Below are 22,829 nucleotides of genomic sequence, written 5' to 3'. Positions count from 1 at the left end.
TATCACCAGGGAAAGGTCTACTAGTGAACTTGTGGAACACCCCATCTCAACAGTATGCATTACACATCATGGGAATATTGTATTTTCTGCCATACATTATGTATTTGCCACATATAAAGTATACCTGTAGCAACACTCACTATAGAATAGAATCTTGAGAGTAAAAGAAAAGGCATGTTCCAGAAAAATTTAAAATGTATAGATAATTGTAAAAGATAACTTACCCAGTCACAACTTTACCAAAGTTTGAAGGATAGTAGCAGGCAGAAGACAGTATCCTGACAAAGATGAAACAGTCACCCAATGCAAAGAGTGGGAGATCAAATTATGCTTGCTCAAAGGATTTCCTACAATAGATAAGGGAGGTGAGACACCAGGGAAAAGGTAAGGTGCATATTCTAATGTAACAACACCTAAAACAGATTTTGGGAAAAGGAAATGGAGAAACAAACCAAAAGCCAAACCCAAATGGTAAGTGTTGAAGGAGAAAGATCACAAACAAAGGAATGTTGCTGGGAGATAAAACAAAAAAGAAAAACAGGTGGAAGGAAGTTGTGCAGGCAATGTAACAACAAAGAGCAAATACAGGACAGAAAAGCTGTGGTGTATTTAGGTTGGGACTAGAGGGGGCTCAGCCCGAAAGCCCATGGTCTTAATGGGAGCCCACTGATAATTTTACATGGGATGTAGACCCCACAAAAATTATTAGCTCCTGGGCTCCCATAATGTTAAATCTGCCACTGCATAAATGCCTATCCAAATCAGACCTGAAATAAAGAAAGGTAGAAGATAAGAGGAAGCCAAACTGGTTGAAGCAAGAATTACATGCATGAGCAAATGAAGTCTTGGAAAAATAAAAGATAAACACTCCAGATAAAGAGGTAAAATAAGGCAGTGAATAACCACATTAACATACCAGTTTGAAAAAACTGCTCAATGAGAATCTAGAATTAATGTAAGAGCATGAAGAAAATATGGGAGGTAAATGCAAGATGGTACCAGGAAAGATAGGAAGAAGTGGTACCCTAAAGATGTGTGGGCCTTGCTCAATCACCAATCCATATTGTCTATAAAGGAAGGAGGAAGTGAAATTGGAGGATTCAAGGGATCCTTAGAGAGATTCCATTGAAGAAACTGCAATGAGACAAAATGTGACAGAATTATCACCTTCCTGGGCAACCAATGTTTCAGAAAGAAAGGTCTGATCTGGATAGAGGTGTAAGTATGATGATAGAGGGTGAAGGAAACATCAACTGGCATACACATCCAAATGACAGCAATTACAGGTGAGAAGAATGTCTTTGGAATAAGCCAGTACGATGAACATGAAGCCAATGCCATGAATAGAGCACATGTAAGAGCATGTAAAACATCAAAGTCCCAGTCAAACACAGGATTACGATGAAGGGGTTGGTGAAAAAAGGAAAGAACAAATGAAGAGTACAGGAAGAGAAAAAACCTAACAGTTATGGAAAAGGCAAAATGAAGTTGATAAAGCCACTTGAGAACCAGCAATTGTTGGAAACCAACAATCCATAGCCAACCAATCATGTGAAAAAGCTGAAAAGTTGGATGGCCTTGAGGAAAGAAGGGGCTAATGGACCAATGTCAAAAAACTTGTAACTTCCATTAACAGAAGGCACAGTTGAAGAATAATAGAAAATGGATAAGAAAAAGTTAATATACTCAGAAAGTTCAAACATGTGAGCTAAGGACTGGACAAGTCTCACATATGAAGATAAAAGAACACCATTCTTGAACAAAAAAAACAAGTGGTTGAAGCAAGATGGAATGGGAATGAGGCAAAAGATGAGAGAGAGTCTGATATTAATTAATGAAACAGAAAAAATTGGGGCACTGTTACCCAAAGAGTTACCAAAACTGTTGCCTTTCAATGCCAAGATCCAAATCAAAATTAGAGTAGGAGGATAAGCATACATAAAAAGATGAGACCAGTCCTGGCTGACAGCACTGACAGTTAAGGCCAAAGCACAAGAAACTGGGGACACAAAAAAGGGGGAAGTTTAATTTGATAGTAGTGAAGGCATTGATAGGAGGCACATCTAAGTTAGAACAAACCTACTGAAAAATATGAAGGTGAAGAGACAACTCTAAAATTAGAACCTTGTCTGGTCAAGAGAGATGATTCAACACTAAGTTCAGAGCACCTGGAATATGATAAGCTGCAAGACAAACCCAATGGAAAGAAGCCCAAATTAGCAGGTACAATGCATGCAAGCAAACAGTCCTGGAATGAGCACTTCATCCAAAATTTAACATAAGAAACAACTGTGGAATTGTTGGAGTGAAGAATTGAAGCCAAATGAATAACACAGAAAATGTGGAAGAGAGATGTATATTAACTAGTAGAGTACTCTGTCCCAGCCTCAACAGCAGAGGAACAAAGTAGTATGAGCCTATATGGTAAAAAGAAAAGCACAAACCTTTCCAGAAACCCCCACTCATACACACACCATGTATGATGAACATACATAAGATGAAATAATTGCAGGTAATGCAAGACAGTGGTAACAAGCAGAAAAATGTGAAAAACAGGACACTAGAAAATACAAGTTAAGGTGAAATAATGGTCAAATTAAAACTAAAGGTGTACAGGTTGTATACCTAGTTAAGGTAAAATAACTGTCAGGTTTAATACAGTTGGATTCTTTCCAGTAGGTTTGTGTGACTTGTTGGTAATAAATTTCAATTCTAAACGAACAGCAACACAATCTACTAGTTTTAAAATAATAAATCAAAAATGTATCAAATGTCTATACAAATGCTTACTACACACTTGGTTACCACAATTGTATCCAGAGTTTTAAACACTTGTCTCTTTTTTTGTTAAAGTCCACACAGGCTGGTTAATTTTTTTAGAACACAAATGACAAATTAATATTCTATATACTGTTATTACAATACAGGCTGTAATATCTTTACTTTGATAATACACACTCAATTAATAAACTCACTACCACATTTCACACAATACGAGGTCTGTTCAAAAAATACGTGGACTGTTTGAATTGCGCGGCTCCAGTTGGTGGAGCTGGAGGACATTACAAAAGAAGCGTACCAGGACTGTTTCAACAAGTGGAAACACCGTTGGGATACGTGTGTGCGTTGGGGAGGAGAGTACTTTGAAGGGGTCCCAGACCTGTAACTTCTAAATAAAGTACATTTTGTTTTATGAAGTCAGTCCGCGTATTTTTTGAACAGACCTCGCATTGGATATTCTAATGCAAAAAAACTAAATTAAACTAATAAGAAACTCAGAAAGGTCTAGCAACATGATACAATAATCTCACTACTTTAAACAATTGCTGATTCACTACACAACATGTGATTTGAAAAAAATCACATGTTTGGATAAACAAACTTACTTCAAAATATCATAATTAAACTAAAATTAACTAAATACAACACCTGTTCCACATGAACTATATAAAACACAATACTCACATTAAACGTAAACTGAAACAGTTATGTTTATCTGAAAACAAGCATTCTTCTAGAAAAATATTTACAATATTTTTATTTTTTAATAGATACAAAGGCTGTTCTCAGTCCATGCTCATAGACTACTCATACAATTTGCATCAACATTTGAATTTTTCTTGCTGGCCTCAACATGGAACCCTTAGTTCTGAAAGTATAATGCCAACCTCATGATCCTCACACTGTCCATTTTGCACCTCTAGACAAATGCAAGGGACAGTTGGTCTGTCTGGAAAGGTCACTGAACTAGTTTTGTCATTTCAGAATGGTAAAAATGTTGGCCATACACTCTCAGGGTAGTTCTTTTCCCTAATCAACAGCTTCTTACTGACATTCATTTTGAGAAATAGATTATCAAAATATTTTTTTCAGAAGTACTGCTCCAAATCCAACATCTGATGCATTGGCCTAGATGATGAATGGTTTGTTTATGCTGAAGTCTGTAAATCTAAAGCTTGGTAAATTTCTTAACATTTTATTCGACTTCTTGAATACCGTTTGGTTGTTCTTACTTACACTTGTTCAAAAGCCTTTCTTGGTCAGGTTAGTCAGTGGTGTGGCAAATTCTATGTATACTGAAATAAACTGACTACAGTATCCCATTACCTTAGGAAGGATCTGCTTGGTCATCAAAACTGGTGCATTTTGCATGAAGGTCAGTTTCTTTGTCCAAAAAAGACCAGCACAGAATAACTAATGTACAACTGAGATGGTCTGATGGTCAGACCTGCTGGCTTCACTCGCAAGAACAGCTCTCTGAGTTTCCCTTTTGACTGTGTGGATTAAAATGTCACCCACATAATGCTCAATGTTGGTGGTCTTGTGCAACATCTTCCTCATCTTAAGCGTGAATGTCACTGCTGAGTTGACAACAAGAAATGTTGTCTTCTTTAATTGATAGTATCTCCTTAGTGTTACAATACCTGTCTTCTCTTTCGATTCTGTCTTGGGATTTGCCAATAACCTTTACTGCAATTGGTCTTGATGATCAACTTGAACACATTTAATTTTGCCATGATAGCCTCTACAGTTTTAGAGTAAAATTTCCTTATAAGGTCCATCTTTTGAAAGTCTATATATAAGTGGATTAAACCATCCTTCTTTTTCACAATTACCACTGGTGAACATAAGCTCATGTGATTCTGCCTTAATTTCTTCATTGACCAAGTCACTCACACCATTGGGCACCTAATAAGATTTTGCCCATATTGGGTCCATAGTTGTAGTTATGGTCTTGCATGATCTATCTGCAAAGACATCTATGTACAGAAACAGCAGATCTTGTAACTCTTTCTTCTGCCTGCTAATCAGTTCTTTCATTGATAATGACATTTTTATGTCTCATCTATACCCTCCAAGGCTTTTGGTCATCCAGGTGTTTATCTTCTATGACAAAGTCACTATCTTCTAGTTCTGCATCTTTATAGCCATCTGTGCTTCAAAAAACTTAAGATAAGTCTTGTTCCTTACCAAACTACTGTTTAAAAATATTGGTACAGTAGATATTGGTCTTTCCATTCATTTTCACCTTCTACTCTTATTCTATTGGCCACTTCTTACACTTTAAAATGTCCTTTCCATTGCAGGGTAAGTTTGTTGTTGTTTGTAGGTCTGACCTTGAAATATTGATCTTTGAACTTTTTTTCAGTGATGACAAGAAAACCCACTTATAGAGAAAAATATATATATATAAAAGGCTGGTTTGGGTTGAGAAAATTTTTTATGTAGAGGAGAGAACAACATTTCGACCTTCTTCAGTCATTGTCAGGTTCACTTTGTGAACTTAGAACTTTTTGTCCCAGAAATGCTTCTAACTACCTTGAGCTATACACAAGCTCTATCAAGATAGTGAATGAGTATCCTCCATTTGGTTTCCAAGACCTAACATATATCTGTATATGAGCGTTCTTTATGACTCTTCTTCTTCTGCCCAAAGTTTTTTCAGTACCTGCAACAAGCTTCATACTGTTCTTCCATACAGTAACTTGAAGGGTAAAATCCCTGCACTTGTTTTTGTGGGACTTCCAGATAATCAAATATTACTGCTTGTCTGAGTCATGTGATCTATTCTAACACATATTCTTGAGTATGCTCTTTAAGACTCCACTGACTCTCATAAAGTCCATTATATCTGTGGTCATATGGGGTGGTAAAGAGCTACCCAATGCTGATTAGTCTGTACATCTTTTGCAACAGTTGACACTAATTGGATCCCTCTGTCATTAAAGAACTCTTTTTTGAAAAACTCCACCTGGAAGTATTTGCTAGTTACCCTTATTATGTGCAGGTGTTAGTGGTCTGATCAAGTTCACATCTAATAATCTGTTGAATAGCTCTTTTATGAGAGGTATCTCTTCCAATGTCAACTTCCCTCCAGATACTGTCCTTTGGCATACATCACATAATCTGCAGAATCTAGTCACACCTCTAATGATCCTTGGCCAATGATAGTTGTTGTTGCTGATGATTCTGTATGCTGTCTTTTTTGCTACTAGATGTCCAGCCAAGATTGAATTGTAAGTCATCTTCATCATATGAGTCTGATATTCTATTGGTATTATGGTCTGTTTGATTTCTCAGCAGAACTACCTTGACAGATCCAGTACAGCATTCCATTCTGGTCTTCTGTTCTTCATGTCCTTTTACCCTTGTTCTTGTATAGTGAAGGGTCTTTCTTCTGCGATTCCTTCAGTTTCCATACATACACACGTGGGATATCACTCTTTGAGACTTGCATAAGATTGATGTTTTGTTTAATTATCTTCTTTTCAGCTTTAGAAATGACGGTAGATAATTCATCAGTCTTCTTTCTGTCTGGTTTCTCAAACCTTGTACTGCCTAGTATATTGCCAATCAACAAAACACAGATAGGTACTTTAACAGACATGGTTTCAAGGTCTATCATGTAAAACAGAGCATCCATCTTTATTCAAGTTGTGAAACTTTCTCAATGTCCATCAATCAGCACACACAGTTGCACCTTGCTTACCATTAGGTCATTAAATACTAGACTGGTTCTCAATACTACATCCATTATCTTCTAGGATTTTCATTTTCTTGACCCTGACATAGCCTTAACCTACTAGCATTTTATGGTTTGTTACCACCTCTAGGTGTTTATCACATGCTCCAATGACCACTGATGCTGTTGATCCATTTGCTTATTTCAGCTAACTATCAATTGTGTGACAGCTCTTCTTTCATGTTATGCATCTGCCTAGCTGCGTTCAATCTGTTTGCTCTGGCACTAACAACACCAATGAGGGCAATCATTCTTTTCTTGTTTTATCCCAGTACCATATTTGTAAATAGCTCCATGTACTTCGTATTGAGAATTTTAGTACTGCTTGCTGGTAAAAGAATTGCATTTATTTACAATGTGCCACATTTTATTACAAGCACAGCATCTCTTTCACCTTTTGTCTTTTGACTTCTTGTCCCATTTGGCAGTATCCTGCTTCTAGTCATCCACTTCTGATTTTCATTGGTTATTCTTAGGCTTGTCAGTTATATTACCTCCAAGGGCTTTCATATACTGTTCTGACAACTTGGTCATCTCATCCATGTCTTTTGGTGCTCTCTTTCCCTTAGAAACATACATATCAGTGGGACATATAATCATGATTTGTTTACATCTTAGTAGATCTGCTAGTCTGATGCAATAATATGCAATTAAATTAATAAAAAACATAGAAAGTTCTAGCAAGATGATGCAATAACATCACTGGTTCATAACAATGCAAATAAACAACATATGATTAGTAAATAGTTATATAAATAAACTTACCATCAAATATCATTTCTGAAACAGAATAAATATGATACTCTATGTAGACTATCTAAATCATAATGTTTCAAAATTAAATTTAAACCAAAACAGTCACTTATATCTAAAAGTAACAATTTAAATTTAAGAAAAAAACTAAAAACACTATTTCACAGAGTTATCTCTAAGTTTAATTACAATGCATTTTTAAACTATGTAAAATTAGCTTTTTCAAGTTTAAAAAATTTCAAAATTCAGAACTCTAAGCTATTCTACATGCAATGCTAAATATCTCAGAACTATGATCAGAATTTCTGAGGCAAAACTAAGGATTTAATTCAATCATAAGATTATTGCTCTAGTAATAATCAATTACTTAAAGCATCCCCTTATAAGTAGTTTAAAATTGGAGCTGAATAAAATAAAAAACATAATTAAACATCACCATGAGATCAGCATCCCAAAAACAAGAAATGGAATAAATGTTTTTATTTTGAAGATTTTTTTGAACTAATTTCTAAATAGTTTGGGGATTTTAAAGGATATGTTGAAAACTTAGTAATCTTATGGTGCTCTAAATATTATTAGAATATTAGAGTCTTGGAAAGCTTTCTAAACCTATTCAAAAAGGTGGCCTCATAAAGTCTTGTGAATAGAGCTGGGTGATTAATAAAAATTGGTAATCAATTAATCATTGGCTCTTTAATACACTGAATTCAACTAATCAATTTTTCTGAGATGAGATTTTGATAGCTGAAATGACTGTGAATGGTAATAAATGAAAACATTAATTCTGATTAACTGATTACTTTTTTGAATTGTGATACAAATCATTTGAACTGAAAAACTTTTATCTAAATATAACATTGAGGAATCATGAAAGAATATTTTAAGTATCTGGTTAGCTGGAGTAACCAAAAACTGTAATAAGTGTATTAGAAAATATTAAATTCAATCTGTATGTATCTCAGAACAGCTGGTATGGGTATTAACACTTTTACTGATAAAGAGAAAACAATGTTTCAACCTTCCTAGGTCATCCTCAGGTTAAGCTCATCGTCAAGAATTAAATTCAATCAATTGCTTATGAAATGAAATGAGTTAATCACAATTATGATTAAGTGTTTAACAGACATGACACTAACTGATGCTCAAAGATAATTTAAGGTATCAATTAATCAAGTTTATCATCCAACTCTACTTATAAATTACTTTAAAAAATGCTTCTGAGACAGGTTCAAAAGAAGACCAGCTCTAATGAAAATCAATACCAAATATGCAAAAGTCCAAGGACACAAGCAAAACCATAAGAGGCATTTCAGAGTAAATAAATGAACCTTAAACTGGTGTGCCATATCCTTATGTGTAAACCATAGGAAATTACAAAAGCCTAGATGTAAAAAACATCAATGACAAAATATCCATCTTCAACCAAAGAAGATTAAAACAGGAATGAGCCATTTGATCCACAACCAGCTGAACATTAACAAAAACATCAATTTTTAAATGTACAACATGTACTATTATTTTAATTTGGTTTTAACCTTTGTTTAAATAAAGATACAAACATGATGGGATACAATTTCTTTGGGTTAGCTATTTTCAAGAGTAAGTGAATGCCCTTACTAAACAAAAAAAATTTATTTTGTTTATTTTAATTTTGTATATTTCAGCAACTATTTTAACTGTTTCACTGCCACATTTATAAAGAACTTACACAGTAGTAATTTCAAATAGGAATGCCCTTTCTCTGTGGTAACATGAAACTCCAAACTCAGATGACAATACTCTAGAAAGGGTCATAAATGAAATAGTACTTTAAACATTAATACAGACTTGTATGCTTCACACACTAAAATCACTGAAAATACTGCATTAACTTGATAAATCACGTGGAAATATATTTATAAAATATCAGTAGTCAGAGAAGTTAGAATTAAGAAACTATGTAACACCCTCACTTTTACATATTTGAGTAATATGTCTTGAGACCTCCCCCCAAGATTAAGCTTATTTTAGCAGCTCCTTATACTACTACTATCTCATTGTAAAATCTGCATGTCTATCCAAAGACTTCTACTTTGCAAGTCCTTTCTACATTACTGTAAATAATTTAATGTTACATTAGGGCAAAAAACAAACTTATAATTCCTATCTTTGTACTTTTTTAATAATTTTTACAATTGTTTTAGTTACTTTTACAACACATTTTTTCAAACTCCTGTTATCTACCATTTCAGATTGTGGTCAATCCAATAATTTGACTGAAGCAGGTTCTTTTTAGTTATTTTAGAGCTACTCATTAGGAGGGAATTAGACACAATTCTTACCCACATGTAATTAACACATAATGAAAGCCTATGGACTCCTTTTACTTCATAATAACGTTAATGTGTAACATCTATAATTGACGAAAAATAAAAATATTAATAGCAAGCTATTTCTTGTTTCTACTGTATACTCATTTCTTGTAATATTTAAGCAAACCTTTCATAATAAGAGTATTTTGTTTATGGGAGAAGTATGCAAAGAAACATGAGACAATTATGGAAATATTCACAATCAAAGGATATTTCTATTGTACATCCATGCCAAGTATAAACTGCTTTCTTGGATCCCAATGTAAATGTGTATTTCTTACTCTTGACCAGTTCTGTTCCAAAAATTTCTGCTGTTCCTGATTTCAACTGGATGAAAAACAAAATTTTATTTTGAAATAATATGCCTGGTGGACCTTAAAATACATAATACTGTAATATACAACATCTCTTACCAGTTCTAACTAGTGATACTAAAATGCATTTGTAACAAGCACATATCACTGGTTATTAAATTCACATAACATGAAAATTAATTTATTTTTAAGTGATTTAAATTTTAAATGCAGGCTGTCTGTGCTTAGTCATTCTGTATGAATGGATGGTATTCAGTTATGAATCCTGCTCTTATGCTGTCAAAAATGGTAAGGACTAATGTAGGTATGTGTGCTTCTGTATGTGACCACTATACTAGATAACTCATTAATACTTCTTCATGATGTCTGGCACTGTGAAATTATGCAGGATTAAATATACCCATAGAAGAAAAACTGCTTTCCCCTTTCTGAATAATGACACTAGGCTACTGATGTATATGCAAGCATATTGGGAAGTACTGACCAAAATTAGTCCAATGTAAAAATGTAATTGTTTTATGCACCAAACTTGTGGAAAGAGAAGACTACAAGATGAAAAAGCTAGTTAAAAGTTGCCCCTATGGGCTTAACAATAACACTTCATGAACAAAAAGCTAATGATATGATTTACCATATAGTCCCATTTAGTGACAAAAGTATAGAACTAGTTATCTATAGAAAGTCACGTTTCTGCACAGCAATTACTTAATACTTGAAAATGCTCAGCTATTAGCTATTCTTGCAAATGAGCTATTAGCAGTAGAATCTTTAATTACAATAAAGTGTTGGATCACATAAGTACTGATAAGTTACACAACATTTTACATTCTCAATGCAAATATTCTTCATCTTCTTGTATTTATTCTTCCACTTAATCACATTTTCACATCTAACCTAAGTATAGTAAATAGTAAAGATACACAACTATTAATGATCAAAGGTTTAAATTTACAATTATGTATTAAACTTAGTAAGATACATACTACACACATAATTAGTAAACCACTCAATAAAGTTTAACTTAAATGGATTTTAAAAGAGCACATATAAAAAAATGCCTGTCCAGAAAAGTTAAACACTGTTAAATATAATATATAAATACAAAACATGCATAAAAAATTCATTACAGTAGTCCATCTTAGATATGACCAATCTATCTGCCATGATTAAAAAAGTCACATCTGATAAGAAGTCATTATTCAAAGGATATTAACCAGATAATAAATGACCAAATTCAAGCTCTGCCAATTGCTATTCTCAGAGGTTAAGCATAATTGTATATACTGTAGATAATGTGGCAAATCTGTGCACTGTGTAATTATAGTTATGATGGAAAACAGTTAAATAAAGAAAACTTAAAAACCTGTATTATTTGTGTTTTATGTAAAATAATTTGTTTGACTGGTTGGTTGGTTGGTGTTTATTGACACAAAGTAAGTAGATTATCTATGCCAAACTGGTAAAAAGGAAATTATTATAAAATGTAAATAACAATAAAAAATAACTAGTTAAAACAAAACAATGTTCAAAATTTGGATAAAAGATCTAAAAAGAATTAAAAAGGCCCATAGCACATAAAAAGTTGTAAACAGTAAAACGTGGACTATTATGACTTGAGTGTCACAAAATCCACACATTTGTGGGTCAGTCCCAGACAAAAGAAAATAAGTTATAAAATGGTGAACAATTCATACCCTACTCACAACACCTTCCTCCTTCTGATTGTTGTAAAACCAAGATGGTCAAAGAAAAACAAAAGATGTGGCCTGGAAAAGCTTGTTATGATGTTGCTAACTTCACACTACAGAAAAGGCACATGTGTGATGACACCAGAGCATACAGCAAGTATCAACAAGCTCATTCACACAGATACCAACATGTCCAAGTATCCAGAAAAACTGGATAAAAACAGAATATAAAGAAAAATGAGCTAGACATTTTAGAATACCAACAAGAACAGGGAGAAAACTAAAGTAAAGCAATTCCAGGACCAGTAGAGAGCTAAAAAAAGTCCATGTAAATTGTGCAACTGATATACTGCACAGCTTCAATGTGATCCAGAGCAAGAGAAATGGCAAACAACTCATAAGTAAACACAGAAATTGTAAAGGAGATCCTGTGAGCAATCTTCAAGTCACAACAAACCATGGCAGATCCTTCAGAATCACCTGATTTTGAACAATCTGTATAAATGGAAATGGAATAATAGCTCAAATGATGTTTGGTCAAGCAAAACTGCATGCAAATGGTTTTGGAAAAAGAAACGGTGCTGTGGTCCATTTCAACAAGCAACTGAAGACAGTCTGAAGATGCCACTCAATAAACCTGTTGTTCAATGACTGACAGAATTATTTCATTTAATAATGTTACTTTATGATTTATCATATTGTATAGATTTTTAAATTACAGTCAAAAGCTACTTTATTATTAATGTTATAATGTATTACCTTTTATTGTTATTCATTTTAATGTTGTATCATAAGCCTTCTCAACGTCAAAGAATATTGATACAAGTTGCTGTCGTTTCAGAAAGGCTTCTTTGATTGGCGTTTCGAGTCAGGTGGTCCAAGGTGGAGAGCAGTCGACAGAACCCACACTGGGTGGGAGAGAGGAGGTTCTTTAATTCAAGGAACCAAACAAGACGGAGTATTAACCATCCTCTCTAAGGTCTTACAGAGACAGCTCGTCAAATCAATTGGACGGTAGTTTGAAGGAATCTTGGGGTCCTACCAGGCTTAGGGAAAGGTAGAACAATAGTCTGGCACCAGGCATCAGGAAAAACATTCTCCTGCCACAGCCGATTAAAAACAATCAGAAGAATAGCAAGAGAAGCAGGAGATATATGGAGCAGCATTTCATATAGCACATCATCAGGTCCAACTGATGTACTACGAGACCGATGAAGGGCCAATTTGAGTTCTACTAGTGTGAAGGAACGATTACACTCACAAAGACAATCGGCCTGAAAGGAAAGATGTGATCTCTCTACCCGAGTCTTGATGGATAAAAAGGTTGAGGAAGAAGTGGAAGTGCTAGATCCCCAGCAAAAGCTTTTGTCTAGAGTACTGACAATGCTCCACGTATCAGCTACTTCCTGGCCATTAAAGAGCAAGATCCAGAGGGGGACAGAATTATATTGCCCCCTGTCCTTTTGAATCTTGTCCAATATGACTTTGGGACTGGTGGTAGAAGATATGCTGGTTGTGAACTTAATCCAAGATTCCTTCTGGTTTTGACGTCTTACCCACCAAACATGTGCACAGGCCTGCTGGAAAGTGATAGGGTGCGAGAGTGTGGGATACCCATGAATTGTATCTCAGGCCCGTTTTTTAACCTTCCGTGGCATGTGGCAAGCAGGATTCCACTATGGACAAGGATATCGTGAAAACATGTCAAGGTTTTAGGAATATACTGAGTAGCTGCCTGGATAATACAGTCAGTCACTTCTGCCACTCAAGTGACTGACTGTATTGGTTTACAGATAACAGCAGAATCAAGTTCCAAGAGAGCAGTAAAAAAGGCCATTTGGCTTGATCAAGCTTCCACCTGGGCATGTTGGTCAGGCAGCATCAACCACTGTTCAATGTGAACATCAAGGTCTGATTGATTATATGTCTTCCCACAAGCAGGTAGAGAGAACAAATAGTAATAGTACAACTCAAGGAAACAAGGATGGCTGTGGCCTCCAAAGATGTGTCGAGTACCAAAGACAGAATGGGCACATGCTGATTGACCAGCAGTGCCACCCCTCCATGCATTCATCCATCACACAGTTGTTATTTTTGTACAAAGAAATCTGCTTAAAGGTGACTGTATCGGCAGGTTGCAGAAATGTTTCCTGTAAAAAAAAGACATACAGGGTGGTAGGAAGCAATCAGTGCTTTGATGTCATCCAGATTAGAATATAAACCTCGACAGTTCCATTGCATCAAAGTTGCCATTTTTATTTATCTGTTGGCGAATGAGGTGAAGAGTTCTTCTGTTTTCAACCTCATCTTTTTCTTTATTTGAGGAAGATCGATCAACTACTACAAATCCTGCCCTGAGTTGAATGAGCACATCTCTGTCATTGGAAGAAGATTCCAGTAACTGAGGGCATGAACAAATGATCATTCTGCATCTTGGAGCTAAAGAAGATGATGAACCCAATGAAATGCCTACACCCAGAAGCAAAGGAAGTGGATCTGAGTATCTGCTGGAATGAAAAGTAGAGACAGAGATGGATGTTGACTTTGATTCATCAACTTTCTTAACCATGAAGGTCAAGAAACTTTTCAAATGGTTTGAGAATGATTCTTTCAGAGGCACAGAGATCCCTCTGCACTCCAACTGTAGCAGTGAAATGAAGTGCAGCTGTATATGTCTGAGATGGAGTGGTGGAAAGTAACTTTCGAGCATTGGGGTAGGAAATGTTAATCATTTTCAAACACTGTACCTCTTTTTCTTCTACACACCTAGGGCATAAACGAAAGTAAGATGGGTGAGTGCCACTACAATTAATGCAATGATAGTCTATTTCACACTCATAAGAATTGTGGTCCTTGCCACCACAAGAATCACACATCAAGGAACTACGGCATGATGTCTTCAAGTGACCAAACTGATGACATTGGAAACATCTGAGAGGGTCTGAAATATATGGCCGTACCTTGAAAATAAGACAACCTGCCTTCATAGTGACAGGTTGATGTGGTGACATAAACGTCAGAATTAGGACAATGGTCAGATCATACTTCCATCTTTGTGAGTGGAGATACACCTGACTACAGAAACTCCTTGGGTGGAGAAACCAGCAAGGATCTCAGACTCAGAAATGTTCTTCAAATCTCTCTCAACAATTACTCCTCGAGATAAATTCAAAGTAGCATTGGAAGTAACCTAAATTGGTATGTCCCTAATGGCAAAAGGAGTTCAGTGTTTAGGAGTGGATGTTTCCACCAATATGCCACCAGAACGAAGCCTTCTGAATGACTTAGGAGAGCCAGCAAGTCCCTTTAGTCTCTTCTGAATAAAAAAGGGAGACGTTTGCTTAAAGATTTGTCTGATAAAGAGTGTGATATCAGAAAATGAGGTACAGGTGTTGAAGATTGCTGTTCAGAATCTTCAAGACATGGTCATTTATTAATGGTCTGTTTCTCACTATTTTTTCTAATTTGATTAGGAGTATCCATAATAAAGAGAGAATGTTTCGATGCCCACTAACCCCACCCACCATTGAGCTCTATGAGTGGATGCACTACAGTGCTAAACAAGGACACTGCAACAATGCCAGGATTTTGTGAGCACTATACCCAAACTCAGACACAATGTCCACAATACCTGTCAAGAACATCCAAAACTGGTACTTGGTTGACCCCAGCTCGAGTGGACCAGCCAATTGACCCTAGTGGGCTACAGGAATTTAAGGCCAAACTGGTATGTTAGGGTTGTACCCCTCAACCACCATGATCCTCTCCTCCCCCTTTCATGGATTGCCACACATGGCAAACTAATAGGTGGATGTTTAGATCCCAGAGGAGGTAAAATGTAACCATCTCTGGGAGGTCCCCTCATCACATACAGGAATCCACACCTAGGGAGGATTCAAAGAGGCAAGGGTGCCCCCACAACCTTCTAACATAGAAAAGATGTCACGAACATAAAGACAAATGGCCATTCTAACCCCAAAACTTCCAACAGTGGGATGAAAGAAAATGGGGCTAGGAAAGAGAAACTGAAGTACTAAGTTGAATCCCACAAAGGGAAAAGCAACTACAAGTGCTGCAAATCTAAAAAGGGAAAATCAGAACAATATGCCACAGCATATTCATCCAGAGTACAATGGATTAGGGCATACTGACATCTGAATACAATTAGTCCTAACATTATTCACGAGTCACAATATATATATATATAGAGAGAGAGAGAGAGAAAACACCAAATACAGACCCAAGGGCTTGTCCCTGAGTAGAATCATAAGAAAAGGGAGATAAAGCATACCTGATTGAGTCTAGAAAAGTGTAAGCAGGTCTGGACACATCCACAAAAAAGATGTGACTGTGAGGCATGGGCAAGAGGATCAAAAAGGTTGTCCAAATTCTTACTGCCACATTCGAACAAACTCTTACCTGGTATGTGAGGACAATCTTCAGGTCACTCAGAATACTGCATAAAAGTAGCTAACTCACTTTGAACCAGAGCCATTACTTCCTAAGCAGATAAATCTTGCTCGAAAACTCTTAATCAAAAGAGTTGGCAAAATAGCTGTTGTAGCAACAATAGCCATAGTAGATGCCATGTGGAATTGCAAGTGAAATTAACCAGAAAGAAAATTTGTTCTTGAAGTCTGTTCGTAGACTGTAAAAAAATATGCACAGCCTTATAATAAACCCAAAAAAAACTCAATCAATGCAGAAAATTTGCAGTCAGAAGACAGGAATGAAAACATTTCCTAACAGACTGCCAATCAAGAAGTGATTTGGGGCTGCATAACAGAGAGGGCACTAATTACAATAAGAGTTGTGTCCCACCTTTGTTGGTGAAGGGTTGCCATATGATCATTTGAATGCTAGCATGCAGATGTTTCACACGAATACATCTTAGTGTGTATGAGAGAATCAAAGCTAATAGCAAGCAGAAATATGTGCATGTATAGAGGGATATACAAGTCAACAAAAGCTAACTGTGTGAAGAAGCAAGATATGCTTCTTAATATGCTATAGGGTAATTCTCACTCTATCCAATCATATTTAAACTTTCTTTACAGCTGTTGTCATTAGTGAATGAACAAATCAGTTGGAAGAAACAAGGGGATAGTATATTCTCAAAGGGTGATAGGGTCTCAGCAAAAGTATTGATGTTACTTATAATTGGCAAGAAAAATTGACAAATTATTTATTTATTAGCAAAACTCTTTGCAACTCTGTAAAATGAAAAATGAACTATTTTTCTTACAGAATTAAATATCAGAATCCATTAAAATACTGATTCTAAAATATTTTTTAGTTAAAATTGTTGAAATAGTGCTAAAATTAACACACAAATTGCCTTACAAATTTGTAATGAAAATATGAAAACATATGAAAAGGTAAAGGAAATCCTGTATTCAGATATTATAATTTAGAATAAGTTGCTTTGTTTATCCTAGCGTTGAAGATTAATTACTCTGTCTGAAGGACTATAATTACTCTGGTAATTATAGTGAAAGCAGTTACTGGTGTGGAATTGACAAGAGTGATCATACCTGCTTGGGGAAAAACTTACCACACAGTGAAATCAATTGAAAAATAAAGGGGGCCTGTAAATAAAAGAGTATATGATTGAGAAATATAATCACCTATGGTTAAAGTCTAACATATGGTAAAACTAGCTACACAGGGTAGTAAAATAACCCCACAAGAAGAAACTGCCAGATCATGTAATTAATAAAAGAAAGTATCAGTAGTAGTCCTGCACAATGTCTTCCAGAGGGCAATTCAAAAGGGCAGCTAATTGCATAGAGATGTGACAAATTGTTGGCATGTGACATGCACAAGATTCCTGTCCTATAACAATTATCCATTAAAGGTCACGTGAATCAATTTGAGAAGCCACCTGATGAGGGTAATGAAAGCTAAGTCATGGGAAATAGAAGGATTCCAATGAATGAACAATTGGTTCCTAGTTCCTTGAAATGAGTAAGTAAGAGTCATATAACACATGAAGGCCATGACAGGAAATAACAAACAATCAAGAACAGAGAGGTAATAAAGGTAAGAAATGGTCAGCAAATGGACTGGTGAAAAACATTTTCCCCCTTCCTTGGTTGCTAAAATCTTGGGAGGAAAAAAGACCAATTGGGATAAAACAGGATAAATGTGGAATGATAACAAGTCCTGTGCACATGGACTGCAAAAAACTCTGATCAATGACATCCACAACAAGCAACAAATACAATTTAATAGAAAGGTGAAACAAAACATGAAGCTAAATGGTTAAAAGAAAGATGAGACAAAGAATGTGAAAATGTTTTTAGTAAACCTGATAGAACTGGAAATTCATAAATCTTCCAATATTGACAATACCTAAAAATAGCAACTAAGAATGCTTTATATAAAGCAGTCATAGACAAAGCAAGCACTTCTCAAATACCTAAGTTAGAAAATGGAGTATGGTAGATTCTTTGGGATGAAGAGGGTTTAAATTCCATTTATATACACCAATGACGATAAATATTCCATTTCTGTTCATAAATTATCATGGTTGGTGAACGGAGAAATTTTGCTAAATACAGAGAAACCTTAGAAGTTAAACCATTATATCAGACAAAGGAGCACATAACTTTCAAGCACAAAGGCTGAGTTTCTGAGCATCTGGATGTGGAATGTCCAATCAAGGTTGTCTCAACAGAGACTGTAAATGAGGAAGAGGTATAGGTGGATATTCCTGCAGATACTGAAGAAGCAGAAACCACACTTGAAATGATCAATATAATGCAATCAGAAGAACTTGAGAAGGAGTAGAACAAATCATAGTCAAAACCAAGAACAACAGATGACATAAGGAAAAGACATATAAAAGTAAACCTGTCCAGTCTTGATTAAAGGAATCTACTGCCAATGCTTGAGGATGAGATTCAAACAACTGCAACTGAGAAATCCAATGAGTTGCAAAGATATTATTCATTGGAAACCAAATCTGAGAGTAAAACCACTGAAAACCTTGTGACATAGCATCAAAAAAAGTCAGACCGGGTTGAAAAAAGTGATCTGCAATAAAATTTATCACCCTGGAACCTGACATGCTAAAAGAGTGATATGATGAGAATAAGCCTTGTGGAGAAGATACAAGGTATAAAATCAAAAGTCTTGAGAATATGTACCTCTTTCATGAGAAATCTGAGATATAACCATGGAACTGTCAGAATGTATTATGACAAATTTCCATTCAAAAGAGACAGACTTTGTAACATTGCCCAATGTACTGCAAAATGTTAAAAAATGTTGACATGAAAGGTAGATGAATCTTCCATCCAAGTACCCTGGAAATTCTGATTTTAAGATAAACTCCCCATTCCTGAAAAGATGCATCTTGAGACAAAGTGATGGAATGGGCACCTCAACAGAAGTGTTGTTCTTCTCTATCCACCATTCACAATTGATAATGTTACTCTTGAGACAGGGTGATTCAAAGGATCAGAATACATGATCCACTGGTTGTGCAGTGACCACTAACAGGACCTCATATATACTTGTTCCACAGGAACAAGAGACTCGAGAAATGCCCACATCCCCAAAAGAGAGAAAACCATCCATGCTAATAGGAGAAGAAGACAGAAGTAGATACCTGATGGCTCTTTCCATGGCTTGAAAGCTGGTAAGGGTTGGTTGAGCATGACTTAAGTGAGTATTGAAAAATACACTCAGGTGAATGAGATATTGCATCTGTGACAAAAATTACTTCGATCTAATAAGGCAGCCTGTTGTTATGACTTCTGAAAGAGAAATCTGAGAGTGTTATTCAACTAATTGATGGGATGGAGCCAGAAGGAGACAGTCATTCATATACAGTCCCAAGGAATGCAGAAAGATTCTGTAATGGAAATATGGTGATAAGTGTTGGTAACATCAAATTTAATAATCCAGAGTTCTGGTGCAAAGTGCCACTATAGGTTGAGAAAAAATTCCATTGTAAAGACCGGAGGATCTAGAAATTGGTTGAGTCAAGACAGACCAACAGCTGGACAAAAATCTCCTGTCTTCTTGAGTATAATGAATAAATGTTTTTTTTTTACTAACAACTTTTTTATGGCCTGGGAATGAAGCTCTACTTGTCATGTATCTATTGCAGGTGAAAGGCATCAGGTTTAGCAGATAGTAGTACTGAAAAAAGCTCTGGATATCCAGGAAGTGATGCAATCATGCTCAAATTGCTCCCCCACCCCCAGGGTAGTCACCGAGGCTGTTGTCATCAGTCTGCCTGAGCCAAAAGTCCTTGATAATATGGACAAACCCAACTATTGGAATCAACAGACTGGGAACTGAAGGAGGGGTTTGGGAAACATCAAGGACCAATATTCTCAAATTGGCACCAGATAGGTGAGAAACCTGGGGATAAATGGGCTATATTAACTCCTAACTCTAACATCTATGAAACACCAGCAAATAACATGAGATGGAGAAAAGGAGCTTCCTGTAACTCCTTGAGAACAAATGGTAAACAAACACTTTCTAACAAAGCATCTCTACCCAATAAATCTCAACAACAAGTTAGCCAGGAAACCTCAGAAAGTACTGAAGAAGATAATCTGACTGAGTTAAATGTCAATAAAATCCCCAACTTGTGTTTATGTCACTGAGGTATATGTTGACAGGCTTCAGGTAAAAGATGGCTTGAAGATAAATACCTCAGAACAGTCATGAGAGTAAAATAAATCTGAGAAAACTAGGATCTAAGTGATCACAGGTTCTAATCTAGAACCACACAGGTCCAAAAGTGGGACCATCTGTTGAAAATCTAATCAGGCCTCCAAAAGTGGGTCTATCTATCCATTGAAAATCAAAATAGGCCCCCTCCTGGGGGTAATAAATCAAATTATGCTCCTTCGATAAATATGGAGAACAAGGCACAACCACCTTGCTACATAACTGAGCAGTAAATCTTGCAGCCTATATAGCTATATCAGGAGGAGGAGGAAAAATCTTGTCACTCATTGTCCTTACTGCTGAAAAGGAAGAAGTAAAATCAAATGCAATTGAAAAACCCTCCAAAACCTCACAAACCCAAGTAACCAACTAAAGAAAAGGAGCTAGAGGTGGCTGTTGAGGCTAGCTTAGTAAAAGAAGGAGCAGGAAAAAGCAAGTCTAAATTCTCACCAGTCATAACTGTATCATTTGCAAAAGCTACCTCAAAACCCCCACAGAGAGACAACCTTGGTCTGCATATATGTCTCCATCTTGCAACAAATCATACCAAACACCAAATAACAAAGATGGAAGAGATCTGGTTGACCTATGGAAACACTAACTTGGGAATTAAAACCAACTAGTAAGAGATTTTTTGTTGGTTTATTTTTTGTTAAGTAATTTATAAAGATAAATGAAAAGATAACCATAAAAATGGCAACCACATTCAAAATCAAAATGTAAATACTAAATAATCATAACACTCCCATTGACAGAAAACTGTACAAAATGCTTTGTTGAGAAGATGTTATTGCATTTTTAAATAAGATGCTTATATAAAATACCTACATAGAAGGTGCACTGAAGTTGATGAATTTTGCAAATTCAAATTTACCTAAGGCATTCCAGTGGGACACAAAATACTGTAGCAAGCATTCTCAATGCTTAGATGGGCAAAGAGTGGAAACCCTGGAGATTGAAAAATAGCTACATTGTCACTGAATGGTAAGTGTGTTTTGGAATTAATAAGTTTCTGGTGTCAAGTTCTGAAAATTGTGATAGGAAAGTAAAATTTAAAATGATATACACAGACTGGTACAAATTTGTTTGAGGTAACCATCTTAGATTTGTAGAAATAATTGCCTTATCCCAGATAAAACAACAACAATTTTTTTACCATAAATGGGAAGTGTTCACTGAATATAGATGAAGATACCATATTTTCATATCATGAATTCATGACTTCACAGCCTCAAACTAATGCAAGTTAAAAAAACAGAACTTTAAACAAATACTTTCATGTAAATCTAAGCAAGTTTATCAAAACTAACTTTTAGGTAAACATGTTATGGCAATTAAAATTATGATTTTGATAACTGTGTTTAGATGGCATTAAAAAAGTAAAAGTTTTGCACCTGCTTGTGAATTATAAGACAAATAGCAAATGAATGATGCCACCAAATAGCAAGAGAAGATAGGGAGATAAGCCTGGAAGACGGTCATTTGATGGATTAGCTACATATCTATTCAGAGTTACAGCCCTATAATTGAAATCTCATTATTGGTATTTTGAGTAAACTTCCACTGTGTTATTGTTGATGTCTTACATGTATTTTTGTTATATAATCATAATGTGACCCAAAATAAAACTATAAACTGGGATGCCAATTTGAGCTTTCAATGCACAAACAGTCAAATAGTTACATACAAAATTAAAAATGGAATCAATGTACCCCTAGTTATTTGCCACAATGTATATTAATTTACATTTTTTTAAAACTAGTAATAAAAACTACTTCCATGTTATGGATGTCTAAACTGGCATTAATACACATACTTCTAAAGTATTCAGTAATTAATCAGCTTAGATCAAAGTTAGTTTTAAATTTAAATAGATAATTGAATTTTCTTCACATATTTTCTAATACTTTTTTAGAAAACAATTCAGAGTGAAGTATACAGTCTTTACTATATCATGTAAATTTTAAATCAGATAAATGCAGGTGTATTTTAAGGATGTTGCCAAACCTCTACTGTCACTTTTTCTTTTCCCTCTACCTCAAATCTTAGTTCTGATTCTGCATCTAGTTTGAATTCTTGAACTTTCTGTAAAAAAACAAACTGAATTAGTATACTAACAAAAAAACACAAACAAACAGAAATTCAATATCAATTCACCAAACCCAATTTATTTAATATTTGTTATCATATTTAACTTCAATATATTAATTATTCCTAATAACAGTAATTATATTTATAACATTTACAGCCAGTTTTTTAGCATGATATTAAATTTACATTATTTGAGCTAGTTATTATTTTGTTGTACAGGTAATATAAATTAAACTGAAAACAAACACTACACTTTAAATATTTAACACAATGGCAGAACAAAAAAGATAAACAATTTATCTAAAATGTAAAATGTGGTGTAAAGAACCTTGAATATTTTATGTTAGCACAACTTTGATAAAAGATAGTTAATGATGTGAATGCATGTTTGTATATTAGTCAAATTTACATATAA

General features: G+C 35.1%; 1 pseudogene across 1 annotated transcript in view; it reads right to left on the bottom strand.

Annotated features, from left to right (window-relative positions):
* LOC143251664 (polyribonucleotide 5'-hydroxyl-kinase Clp1-like) overlaps positions 1–22,829 on the bottom strand; it is an 83,015-nt pseudogene that overhangs the window by 28,460 nt on the left and 31,726 nt on the right. Inside the window, exons 3-4 of the transcript XR_013028638.1 lie at positions 22,331–22,436; positions 9,841–9,954 (exon numbers count right to left, since the gene is read on the bottom strand). The product of XR_013028638.1 is annotated as a polyribonucleotide 5'-hydroxyl-kinase Clp1-like (transcript). The remainder of the gene's footprint in view (positions 1–9,840; positions 9,955–22,330; positions 22,437–22,829) is intronic.

The sequence above is a fragment of the Tachypleus tridentatus genome, chromosome 6, assembly GCF_004210375.1.
Source record: "Tachypleus tridentatus isolate NWPU-2018 chromosome 6, ASM421037v1, whole genome shotgun sequence".
NCBI lineage: Eukaryota > Metazoa > Arthropoda > Merostomata > Xiphosura > Limulidae > Tachypleus > Tachypleus tridentatus.
The sequence above is the reverse complement of the archived record's forward strand: the minus strand, read 5'-3'. Positions and strand labels throughout refer to the sequence as shown.